The sequence below is a fragment of the Elaeis guineensis genome, chromosome 1, assembly GCF_000442705.2.
Source record: "Elaeis guineensis isolate ETL-2024a chromosome 1, EG11, whole genome shotgun sequence".
Taxonomy (NCBI): Eukaryota; Viridiplantae; Streptophyta; class Magnoliopsida; order Arecales; family Arecaceae; genus Elaeis; species Elaeis guineensis.
The window spans coordinates 64,991,428-65,003,936 of NC_025993.2; the positions used below are offsets into that span (position 1 = coordinate 64,991,428).

At 38.0% G+C, this 12,509-nt stretch overlaps 2 non-coding genes across 2 annotated transcripts; both read left to right on the forward strand.

Moving 5' to 3' along the window:
• Nucleotides 1–2,198: 2,198 nt before the first annotated feature.
• LOC140854896 (small nucleolar RNA R71) lies at nt 2,199–2,304 on the forward strand. Its single transcript, XR_012137990.1, has one exon. It is a non-coding gene; the product is annotated as a small nucleolar RNA R71 (small nucleolar RNA).
• A 7,253-nt stretch (nt 2,305–9,557) lies between these two features.
• Nucleotides 9,558–9,663, forward strand: LOC140855160 (small nucleolar RNA R71). Its single transcript, XR_012138190.1, has one exon. It is a non-coding gene; the product is annotated as a small nucleolar RNA R71 (small nucleolar RNA).
• The last annotated feature ends 2,846 nt before the right edge of the window (nt 9,664–12,509 follow it).

The following is a 12,509-nucleotide window of genomic DNA, read 5'->3' on the forward strand; positions in this document are numbered from 1 at the left end:
GAGAAATCGGACTGCATCTGCAGAAAGCCTCTGATCGAACTCCTACGACAAGTAATCCTTGCCTGCCGCCTTAGCGCCCAAGGCACCCAACAGAATTTGCAGCATCCGAGCTCCTTTCAGATGGACAGCTATCTCTCTCCGTCAGGCACCTCAACCGAACTTCGACCGACAGGCCTGGACCCCTGGCAGGCCACTGATTGAGTCCTAGAAATACATATTTGAGCGTAGCAGGAAGGGGTTTCAATTCTAACGTAGGTGGTGATTTTAAAGATGGGACTATTGGTGTACTGGCTAATGTGGGCAATGGCTCATACTTGATTGTCCATGGAGGAGTGGTTTTATCGTGTGGTGTATCCAACAAGATGTTAACTTCTTTCATATATTCCTCAAAGTCATACACTCCAAAGTGAGCCAAGCAAGTATCTAAGGGGTCTGGTGCTAGAATTATGGGTGTTGCATCTTCTATAATATCTTCTAGTATATCTACTTCGAAGCAACTATCCATTGATGGTCCTTGGGAAGCACCAAACACATTGAGTCTTAGTTTCTTATTCCCAAACGATACGTCCATGACTCCTGTCCTACAATTAATGCATGCATTTGCCGTAGCTAGGAAGGGTCGTCCTAAGATAATGGGAATTTGTCTGGGGTTGCCACTTAGTTCCATGTCGAGAACCAAAAAATCAACTGGAAAGTAAAACTCATCTACCTTGACCAAGACATCCTCAAGCATTCCACGTGGTTCCTTAATTGATCTGTCGGCTAACTGCAGTATGACTGATGTGGGTTTCAGTTCTTCGAATCCAAAAAGTTCATACACCGAACTAGGTAAAAGATTCACACTTGCCCCTAAATCCAGAAAAGCTTTTTCAATGTGATAATCTCCTATAACATAGGAAATGATGGGGGCTCCTGGGTCCTTAAGCTTTGGAGGAGTGGCATGCTGGAAGATAGAACTAGCCTGTTCAGTGAGGCATACTTTCTTTGAGATTTGTGATCTAGATTTACGTTTTTGGGTGCACAAATCCTTCAAAAATTTGGCATAAGCAGGGACCTGTTTGATTGCGTCTAGAAGGAGAAGATTAATTTGGACTTTCTTAAATAATTCCAACATCTCATCGAGTTTTCCTCCCTTCTTATCTGCAGGAATAGGGGCTTTCAGGGCATCCAAAAATGGGGCTTTAGGCAAGTAAGATGATTCTGGTGCAGTTGGTTCTTTCTCTATTTTCAGGTCCTCCTTGTTCTTGGGTGATTTGGATTCGGTTAGAGGTTTAGGGTCGGTCTCATTGGTTTTACTAGTGTGTTCAATGACCTTCCCACTTCTTAGAGTCATGATTGATTTGGCATGTTCAGAAAAAACTTCTGGGGTATTAGAACTCTCAATCACAAATTGCCCTCTTGGGTTGCTCTCGGGTTGGCTAGGAATTTTTCTCCTTCTCTCCTACTGAATGCAGTCGCTAATTGATTTATTTGGATCTCTAGCTTAGCAATGGATTGTGTGTGGGAGTTAAGGATCTGAGTGTTGACTTCTAATCGTTCTAGTACTTTCAAAACTTTTTTCTTAAAAGCTGAGCTGTGACCAGTAGTAGACGGTTGAGGAACATTTTTAAATTGATGGTATGGTCCATACCTATATGTTGGGTCCTGATATTGAGGTCGAGGTGTGGCAAGACCAACCACTGGTTGTGGTCTCCAGGAAAAATTTGGATGGTTTCTCCAGCCGGGGTTATAAGTGTTCGAATATGGATCGTTTCCTGGTCTGTGAGCTTGTTGAACTTGAGCTTGCTGAACCTGCTCGTGCACAAACTCAAAAAATTGAGGTGCGGCTGGGCATTCACTAACAAAATGGTTCGGACTTGAACACAATGCACAAACTTCTTGGATTGGGTTAGGTGGAATCAGGGATTGTCCAGTATTTAGAAGACGATCTAATTTTTGGGACAGTTCATCTACCTTATGATGGATATCTATGGCATTTCCTACTTCATATATTCCACCTCTCTTTGGGTTTAACATGGGTTTATCTCTAATAGAGGCAGACATATGATGTAATGAATTTTTACTTAAAATTTCAAACAGTTGCCATGCCTCATCCTCACTTTTCAGCATGAATGTCCCACCGCATGATGCATCGACCATTTATCGATGTCTTTCAGAGAGCCCATCATAAAAATATTGGATTAACTGCCACTTGGGTACAGCATGGTGGGGATATTTTCTAATAAGGTCCTTTAATCTCTCTCATATTTCATGAAATATTTCTCCATCTAATTGGGAAAAACTAGTTATGGCTTTCCTTATTTGATTAGTTTTTCCAATGGGAAAATACTTCTTGAGAAACTCTCCTTGCAGCTGGTCCCAGGTTGATATAATCATGGAATCCAAAGTATGTAGCCAGTATTTGGCTTTGTCCTTAAGTGAGAAAGGAAATAATTTTAACCTAAGATCATCATCGGAGAAGTTGTGAATTTTGACAGTTGAGCATATCTCAAAAAATTCTTCAAGATGTTTATAAGGGTCCTCATTACTAAGTCCATAAAATGAAGGTAACATTTGGATTATACTGGACTTAATTTCATATTGAGTGGCCTCCACAGGGGGCACTTGAATACAAGGAGAGTAGGTATATGTGGAAGGAGTAAAGTACTCCTTCAATTGCTCGGGTGGATCATTCTCCTGATTTCGGTCCATATTTTTACGTCTGTTGGCTCTAAAGGTTCTTTCTATTTCTGGATCAAAAGGTTGGATTTCTGGTCGTAACGATCTACGGCCAAGCATACACCTTACAATTATACTGTAGAGCAAACACAAAAAAATTTTTTTTTTATAACATATATATTTTTATAATAAAGTGAGAAAAGAATGAAGAAAATCTAAAGAGAAGAACCTAAGAATCTTAAATCTATGAAAAAGAAGAAATTAGTTAATGTTTAGATGTTAATTGTAATCAACTTAAACAAGCATAGACTCTCTATCCTAAGGTTAACTTAGATCTAGACAGCTCCTAACTTTCAAGACCGCCTTTGAGCACTCCAAGCTCAAGACTGACTAACTGACTCAGCCAGATAAGCGTAAGATGTGGGAGGTTCCCTGCTCGTTGCTTTCCTTAGACACCAACTGAGTTGGCCAGGTCAGTCAACGGAACCAATTGAAAACCACTTTCTTTAACCATTTGCCTTAGACACCGAGCAATTAACCAATCCGCACTCGGTTCAACTCTAGAGCTTCTTATCCTATTGAGCTTGAAATCCTTAGGGATCAACGTCTAATTAATTTTAGACTAAGGTCTAGGTTATGCAAATGCAAGGGAGTGATTTGTGGGCCAAGGAAGGGTGATCAAATCCCCACCTTATCTTGGTTAATGGGTTGCGCCCTTAAAATTAATTATGGAGATGCAATGCAAAGAAACAAGGTGTCCAATCAAGTTAGAAATTTTTATATTTGAGGTTACGCTATTTTAGTTAAGTGTTATGAAATGTCAATGATTTTTTTTTTAATTCAACTGTGCCAAGGTCCCCGACAACGGCACCAAAAATTTGATGCGTAGTCATTGATAGCACCAAAAATAACTCTACTCACTACGTAGGTAGGATGAGTCGAGATCGTATCCCCAGGGACCTTGGGCTAAGTTGAGATTGCAAAATAAAAGAAAGAAGCATTGTTTTTGATTTAGAAAATAAATTATCTTAAAATTAATGTAATTAGGAAATAAAGAACTTAGGAGTTTTGAATTAATTTTTGCACTAGCAGAGTTGTATCTCTTTTTTAATTAAATAGATAAGATTAATCTTAGAAAAAATATCTATCTTTCCTCGATATGCCCCGTACCTGTAGATCACGGTGCGTCTCCGAAAATTACTAGGTAAACAACTCTTCTTTCCTCGGCACGCCCGTACCCTAGATCACGATGCATCTCCGAAAAGTAAAAGTTGTTCCTAATATTAATCTAACAATAAAGCATAAATAAAAGTATATGAAAGAGAGCAAATAAAGAACTCATGATGATTTAAACAAAAAGCATAATCTTTATTGCATATAAAGAAATACAAGAAAGTTTAGAATAATAAACCATCTCTGTGTCGTTACAAAATTTCTTCTCTACTCCCGAGACTGCTAGCCTAGCTGCTCATGAAGTAGTCCCTTTCTATTCCTCTATGCATGGCTCTAGAAAAATTTTTGGGCTCCCCCTTCAATAGGAGTACAAAAGCCTTCTTATAGGTGTTAGGAGGGAGGAGTTTATATGATTTTCTGATGTGGAACTAAAAAAAAGCTAAAGACTAAAAGATGGATGGATGAGATGGAAAGATCACAAATAAATAAAGAAAATACAAATCTTTCCTCTCAAAATATTTCTAAATATTAATTTTCTTCTTTTAATAAGCATCTGTTCGTCTACCATAAAAAACTCCATGCGAACCCGCCTGCCATGCGCTCGCTCGCCGCACGCCCACACCCGTGCCCGTGCTCGCGCCCACGCCGCGTCCACCCCACGTCCACGCTCACCCGCGCGCCCACGCGCTCACGCGCGCACCCAAGAATAGTGTGAACACTGCCTTTTTTATTCCAACTCTAAAAAGAAACTTTTGTTTCTTCACAATGACATCTATATCCTTTTTGGATTCCTTGCATAGTATCTTCATTTTTTATAATACCGTATGCGTCTTTCTTTTATTTTAATTTTATTTTAAGTCTAATTTTCTTCAAACTTGAGTCTTTTTGATCTATGAATTGGACTCTTTGTATCGGTGAGTATCTTTCCTGTAAAACATAAAAAGAAGCATCAAATTCTTAATAAATAAAATAAATTAAATATAATTTTCTATTTTAAATGACTTAAATTAAGTGTTTATCACACCTCCCAACTTGAATTTTGCTCATCCTCGAGTAAAATAGATATATCAGCATTGTGCACCGACTCGATCTTGAATCAAAAATTAGGTTAGGCATCCCAAAAGGTAGATGATACCTGGTTAGACCATTAAAGAGATATTTTATTAGATTATCAATTTGACCCAATTAGTGGCTGAGTATTAACTAAAGAAATTTCAAGAGCTTTTCTTTCACCAACTCCTCACTTTACTCTTTAAATCCTCTAACTTAATGGGAAAGAGGTTTATTATCTTCTTACAATTTAGTCCACTTATTTTTTGTTTTTTTTTTTTTTAACATTGCCTACCTTTTTACGCGAACCACAATGCTTACTTAGGCGAAAGGGCCCGGTTACTCAGTAGAAAATCAATTTTTTTTTTTTAAATAAATTTTAAGGGAAATTTTTTTTTAAGTAAATTTTAAGGAGAATTTTTGCATACCTCGACCTTTCCATCCAATTTCTCATGAAGCAGATTCTTTATTGAGATCAGTAAGAAGAGGGTTGTAGAATCACTCCTAAAATTTGGTCTAGTCTAAACCCTACTATTCATTGGTTTTCTTAATAATTTATTTATCAGTATCTCTAAAATTATCTTGACCATTAATCATTCATTGTTTAGGATGCCTAATTGACTCTTAATCAAAATAAAATTTGGATACACAAAACTAATTATTTCTAACTATACTCGAGGATTTGATTAATTTCCTTCCCCCCTCAACTTAATCTACAATGTTCTCAATGGAGTAGGAAAGCAAAGAAAATAAAAGGAGAGAGTGCACCTGGGATAATTTTGCTTCGAAAGTTGAAGATAGCTTCATTGATTAATAGGCTCTTGTTCTAAATTCCTATAGCTGCGGTAAAGTAAAAAAATATGAAATCGTTGGGTTGCCTCCCAACAAGCGCTAAGTTTTATGTCTTCAGCCAGACTGAATTGAGTATTATGGCAGTTTTGGATCCACTAAATCAACAGATTCAATTAATTTTCCATCACTAATTCCATCTATGTAAGGTTTCAATCGCTGACCATTCACTTTAAAAGTGTTCCCCTGTTTAGGATTTTTGAGTTCTATAGCTCCATGATGAAATACCTGAGTTATAATGAAAGGTCCGTCCCAACGTGAGTAAAGTTTTTCAGGAAACAGACGCAACCTAGAATTGAAGAGCCAAACCTTTTGATTGAGCTCGAACATTTTTTGTGCAATAAATTTATCGTGGTATGCTTTAGTTCGAGCCTTATAAATTCTGACACTCTCATACGCTTCATTGCGTAGCTCTTCAAGTTCATTTAATTGAAGTCTCCTATTGGAACCTGCATTTTTCATATCAAAGTTAAATTGCCGTATGGCCCAAAATGCACGATGTTCCAATTCCACCGGCAGATGACAAGCTTTTTCGAATACAAGTCGACAAGGAGACATTCCTATGGGTGTTTTAAAAGTAGTACGGTAAGCCCATAATGCATCGTCTAAGCGAAGAGACCAATCCTTTCTATCAGGCCTAACCATCTTTTTTAGGATATGTTTAATCTCCCTATTTGACACTACCTGACCATTAGTTTGGGGGTGATATGGTGTGGCCACTTTGTGTGAAATATTATATTTTTTCATAAGTACTTCAAAATATTTATTCGTAAAATGAGTCCCTCCATCACTAATGATCACCTTTGGGAAGCCAAATTGACTAATGATGTTTCGTTGGATAAAACTAGTTACAATTTTATTATCATTAGTCCGTGTAGCTATTGCCTCCACCCATTTTGATACGTAATCAACTGCCACCAGAATATATTCAAATCCAAATGAGGCTGGAAAAGGTCCCATGAAATCAATCCCCCAAACATCGAAGATTTCTACTACTAAAATGGGGGTCAGCGGCATCATATCCTTCTTGGATAAATTTTCTGTTTGCTGACATCGCAGACAACTTCGGCCAAATTCATGTGCATCCTTGAAAAGCGTTGGCTAATAAAACCCACTCTGCAGCATTTTTGCTGCAGTTTTTCTTCCACTAAAATGTCCCCCACATGCCGAGGAATGGCAAAAAGTGAGAATGCTTTGGAATTCACTCTCGGGGACACAACGGCGAATAACTTGATCAGGACAGTATTTGAATAGTTCAGGTTCTTCCCAAAAATAATATTTAATTTGCAAGAAAAATTGATTCTTTTCTTGTTTTCTCCAGTGAGAAGGTACTTGTCCTATTGACAAGTAATTGACAATATGGGCAAACCATGGAGGATGGCTAGAGGAGATTGCGAAAAGTTGTTCGTCAGGAAATTTTTCTTTGACCTCATCTATGCCTATCGTGTGTTCAACTAAGATCCTGGAGATGTGATCAGCTACCACATTCTCAGAACCCTTCTTATCTCGAATTTTTAGATCAAATTCTTGTAAAAGAAGGATCCATCTGATCAAACGCGGTTTAGTATCTTTCTTTGAGAGGAGATGTTTCAGAGCCGCATGATCAGAGTAAACTAGAACCTTAGACCCTAACAGATATGAGCGAAATTTTTCAAGGGTGAACACTACTGCTAGTAGCTCTTTTTCTGTTGTGGTGTAGTTTAATTGGGCATTGAAAAGAGTCTTGCTAGCATAATAGATCACATGTGGCTCTTTATTGATTTTTTGGCCTAAGACGGCACCTATTGCAAAGTCAGAGGCATCACACATAATCTCAAATGGAATGGACCAGTCAGGGGGTTTTATTATGGGTGCTGTTGTCAGGGCTGTTCGTAATGTGTTGAACACTTTCAAACAGTCTTCGTCAAAGACAAATGGTGTATCCTTGGCCAACAGATTGCACAAGGGTATTGAAATCTTGCTAAAGTCTTTGATGAAGCGTCTATAAATTCTGGCATGACCTAAGAAGGATCGTATTTGTCAGACCGAAGTAGGGGGTGGTAGTTTTGAAATGACCTCAACTTTGGCTTTATCTACCTCGATCCCTCTTTCAGAAATAATATGTCCTAATATAATTTCTTTCCGCACCATGAAATGGCTCTTTTCCCAACTTAGGACAAGATTTGTCTCCATACACCATTTAAGAACTTTGGAAAGATTATGGAGACAATCCTCAAAGGTGGTTCCAAACACAAAAAAATCATCCATAAAAACTTCAAGACATTTGTCCACCATATCCGAAAAAATGGCCAGTATGCACCGTTGAAATGTAGCGGGTGCATTGCAAAGCCCGAACGGTATATGCCGAAAAGCGAAGGTGCCATAGGGGCAGGTGAAGGTAGTCTTTTCTTGATCATCCAAAAATATAGGTACTTGATTGTACCCTGAATAACCATCAAGAAAATAGAAAAAACTTTGTCCTGCTAACCGTTCTAAGATTTGGTCGATGAAGGGCAATGAAAAATGGTCCTTCCTAGTAATGGCATTCAGTTTTCTATAATCTATGCATACTCGCCATCCAGATGATATGCGAGTGGGAAGCAGTTCACCTTCTTCGTTCTCAACCACAGTAATACCTGATTTCTTAGGTACTACTTGAGTGGGACTGACCCATTTACTATCGGATATGGGATAGATGATTCCAGCATCTAACCACTTTACCACCTCTTTCTTTACTACTTCACGCATGTTTGGGTTCAATCTCCTCTGCATATCTCGATGGGGTTTAGCATGTTCCTCAAAATGAATATGGTGCAGGCAAATGGAGGGGTCAATTCCTTTTAAATCGGCATTAGACCAACCGATAGCCTCTTTGTGTTCCTTTAGAATACCAACCAATTGTGCTTCCTAATTAGGGGTCAAGTGTGATGCAATGATTGGTTTTACTAGTGTGTTCAATGACCTTCCCACTTCTTAGAGTCATGATTGATTTGGCATGTTCAGAAAAAGCTTCTGGGGTATTAGAACTCTCAGTCACAAATTGCCCTCTTGGGTTGCTCTCGGGTTGGCTAGGTAATTTTCCTTCTTCCCTCCTACTGATTGCAGTCGCTAATTGACCTATTTGGGTCTCTAGCTTAGCAATGGATTGTGTGTGGGAGTTAAGGGTCTGAGTGTTGACTTCTAATCGTTCTAGTACTTTTAAAACTTTTTCCTCAAAAGCTGAGCTGTGACCAGTAGTAGACGGTTGAGGAACATTTTGAAATTGATGGTATGGTCCATGCCTATATGTTGGGTCCTGATATTGAGGTCGAGGTGTGGCAGGACCAACCACTGGTTGTGGTCTCCAGGAAAAATTTGGATGGTTTCTCCAGTCGGGGTTATAAGTGTTCGAATATGGATCGTTTCCTGATCTGCGAGCTTGTTGGACTTGAGCTTGCTGAACCTGCTCGTGCACAAACTCAGGAAATTGAGGTGCGGCTGGGCATTCACTAACAAAATGGTTCGGACTTGCACACAATGCACAAAATTCTTGGATTGGGTTAGGTGGAATCGGGGATTGTCCAGTATTTAGAAGATGATCTAATTTTTGGGACAGTTCATCTACCTTATGATGGATATCTATGGCATTTCCTACTTCATATATTCCACCTCTCTTTGGGTTTAACATGAGTTTATCTCTAATAGAGGCAGACATATGATGTGATGAATTTTCACTTAAAATTTCAAACAGTTGCCATGCCTCATCCTCACTTTTCAGCATGAATGTCCCACCGCATGATGCATCGACCATTTGTCGATGTCTTTCAGAGAGCCCATCATAAAAATATTGGATTAACTGCCACTTGGGTATAGCATGGTGGGGATATTTTCTAATAAGGTCCTTTAATCTCTCCCATGTTTCATGAAATATTTCTCTATCTAATTGGGAAAAACTAGTTATGGCTTTCCTTATTTGATTAATTTTTCCCATGGAAAAATACTTCTTGAGAAACTCTCCTTGCAGCTGGTCCCAGGTTGATATAGTCATGGAATCTAAAGTATGTAGCCAATATTTGGCTTTGTCCTTAAGTGAGAAAGGAAATAATTTTAACCTAGGAGCATCATCGAAGAAGTTGTGAATTTTGACAGTTGAGCATATCTCAAAAAATTCTTCAAGATGTTTATAAGGGTCCTCATTACTAAGACAATAAAATGAAGGTAACATTTGGATTATACTGGACTTAATTTCATATTGAGTGGCCTCCACAGGGGGCACTTGAATACAAGGAGAGTAGGTATATGTGGAAGGAGTAAAGTACTCCTTCAATTGCTCGGGTGGATCATTCTCCTAATTTCGGTCCATATTTTTACGTCTGTTGGCTCTAAAGGTTCTTTCTATTTCTGGATCAAAAGGTTGGATTTCTGGTTGTAACGATCTACGGCCAAGCATAAACCTTACAATTATACTGTAGAGCAAACACAAATTTTTTTTTTTTTTTATAATATATATATATTTTTATAATAAAGTGAGAAAAGAATGAAGAAAATCTAAAGAGAAGAACCTAAGAATCTTAAATCTATGAAAAGGGAGAAATTAGTTAATGTTTAGATGTTAATTGCAATCAACTTAAACAAGCATAGACTCTCTATCCTAAGGTTAACTTAGATCTAGATAGCTCCTAACTTTCAAGACCGCCTTTGAGCACTCCAAGCTCAAGACTGACTAACTGACTCGGCCAGGTAAGCGTAAGACGTGGGAGGTTCCCTGCTCGTTGCTTTCCTTAGACACCAACTGAGTTGGCCAGGTCAGTCAACGAAACCAATTGAAAATCACTTTCTTTAACCACTTGCCTCAGACACCGAGCAATTAACCAATCCGCACTCGATTCAACTCTAGGGCTTTCTTATCCTATTGAGCTAGAAATCCTTAGGGGTCAACGTCTAATTAATTTTAGATTAAGGTCTAGGTTATGCAAATGCAAGGTAGTGATTTGTGGGTCAAGGAAGGATGATCAAATCCCCACCTTATCTGATTAATGGGTTATTGCCCTTAAGATTAATTATGGAGATGAGATGCAAAGAAACAAGGTGTCCAATCAAGTTAGAAACTTTTATATTTGGGGTTACGCTATTTTAGTAAAGTGTTATGAAATGTCAATGGTTTTTTTCTTTTTAACTCAACCATGCCAAGGTCCCCGGCAACGGCGCCAAAATTTGATGCGTAGTCGTTGATAGCACCAAAAATAACTCTACTCACTACGTAGGTAGGATGAGTCGAGATCGTATCCTCAGAGACCTTGAGCTAAGTTGAGATTGCAAAATAAAAGAAAGAAGCATTATTTTTTATTTAGAAAATAAATTATCTTAAAATTGATGTTATTAAAAAATAAAGAGCTCAAGACTTTTGAATTAATTTTGCACTAGTAGAGTTGTATCTCTTTTTTTAATTAAATAGATGCGATTAATCTTAAAAAAAATACCTATCTTTCCTCGGCACGTCCCGTATCCGTAGATCACGGTGCATCTCCGAAAAGTAAAAGTTGTTCCTAATATTAATCTAACAAAAAAGCATAAATAAAAGCATATGAAGGAGAGCAAATAAAGAACTCATGACGATTTAAATAAAAAGTATAATCTTTATTGCATATAAAGAAATACAAGAAAGTTTAGAACAATAAACCATCTCTGTGTCGTTACAAAATTTCTTCTCCACTCTCGAGACTGCTAGCCTAGCTGCTCATGAAGTAGTCCCTTTCTATCCCTCTATGCAAGGCTCTAGAAGAATTTCTGGGCTCCTCCTTCAATGGGAGTACAAAAGCCTTTTTATAGGTGTTAGGAGGGAGGAGTTTTACATGATATTTCGATGTGGGACTAAAAAAATGCTAAAGACTAAAAGATGGATGGATGAGATGGAAAGATCACAAATAAATAAAGAAAATACAAATCTTTTCTCTTAAAATATTTCTAAAAATTAATTTTCTTCCTTTAATAAGCATCTGTTCGTCCGCCATAAAAAACTCCATGCGAACCCGCCTACCGCGCGCCCACACCCACGCGATGCCGCACCCGTGCCCGTGCTCGCGCCCACGCCGCGTTCGCGCCGCATCCACCCCGCATCCATGCTCACCCGCGCGCCCACGCGCTCACGTGCGTGCCTAGGAACAGCGTAAACACTGTCTTTTTTATTCCAATTCCAAAAAGAAACATTTGTTTCTTCACAATGACATCTATATCCTTTTTAGATTCTTTGCATAGTATCTTCATTTTCTATAATACCGTATGCATCTTTCTTTTATTTTAATTTTATTTTAAGTCTAATTTTCTTCAAACTTGTATCTTTTTGATCTATGAATCAGACTCTTTGTATCGGTGAGTATCTTTCCTGTAAAACATAAAAAGATGCATCAAATTCTTAATAAATAAAATAAATTAAATATAATTTTTTACTTTAAATGACTTAAATTAAGTGTTTATCACACCTCCCAACTTGAATTTTGCTCGTCCTCGAGTAAAATAGATATATCAGCATTGTGTACCGACTCGGTCTTGAATTAAAAATTAGGTTAGGCATCCCAAAAGGTAGATGATACCTGGTTAGACCATTAAAGAGATATTTCATTGGATTATTAATTTGACCCAATTAGTGGCTGAGTATTAACTAAAGAAATTTCAAGAGCTTTTCTTTCACCAACTCCCCACTTTACTCTTTAAATCTTCTAACTTAATGGGAAAGAGGTTTATTATCTTCTTGCAATTTAGTCTCCTTATTTTTTTTTTAACATTGCCTACCTTTTTACGCGAACCACAACGCTTACTTAGGC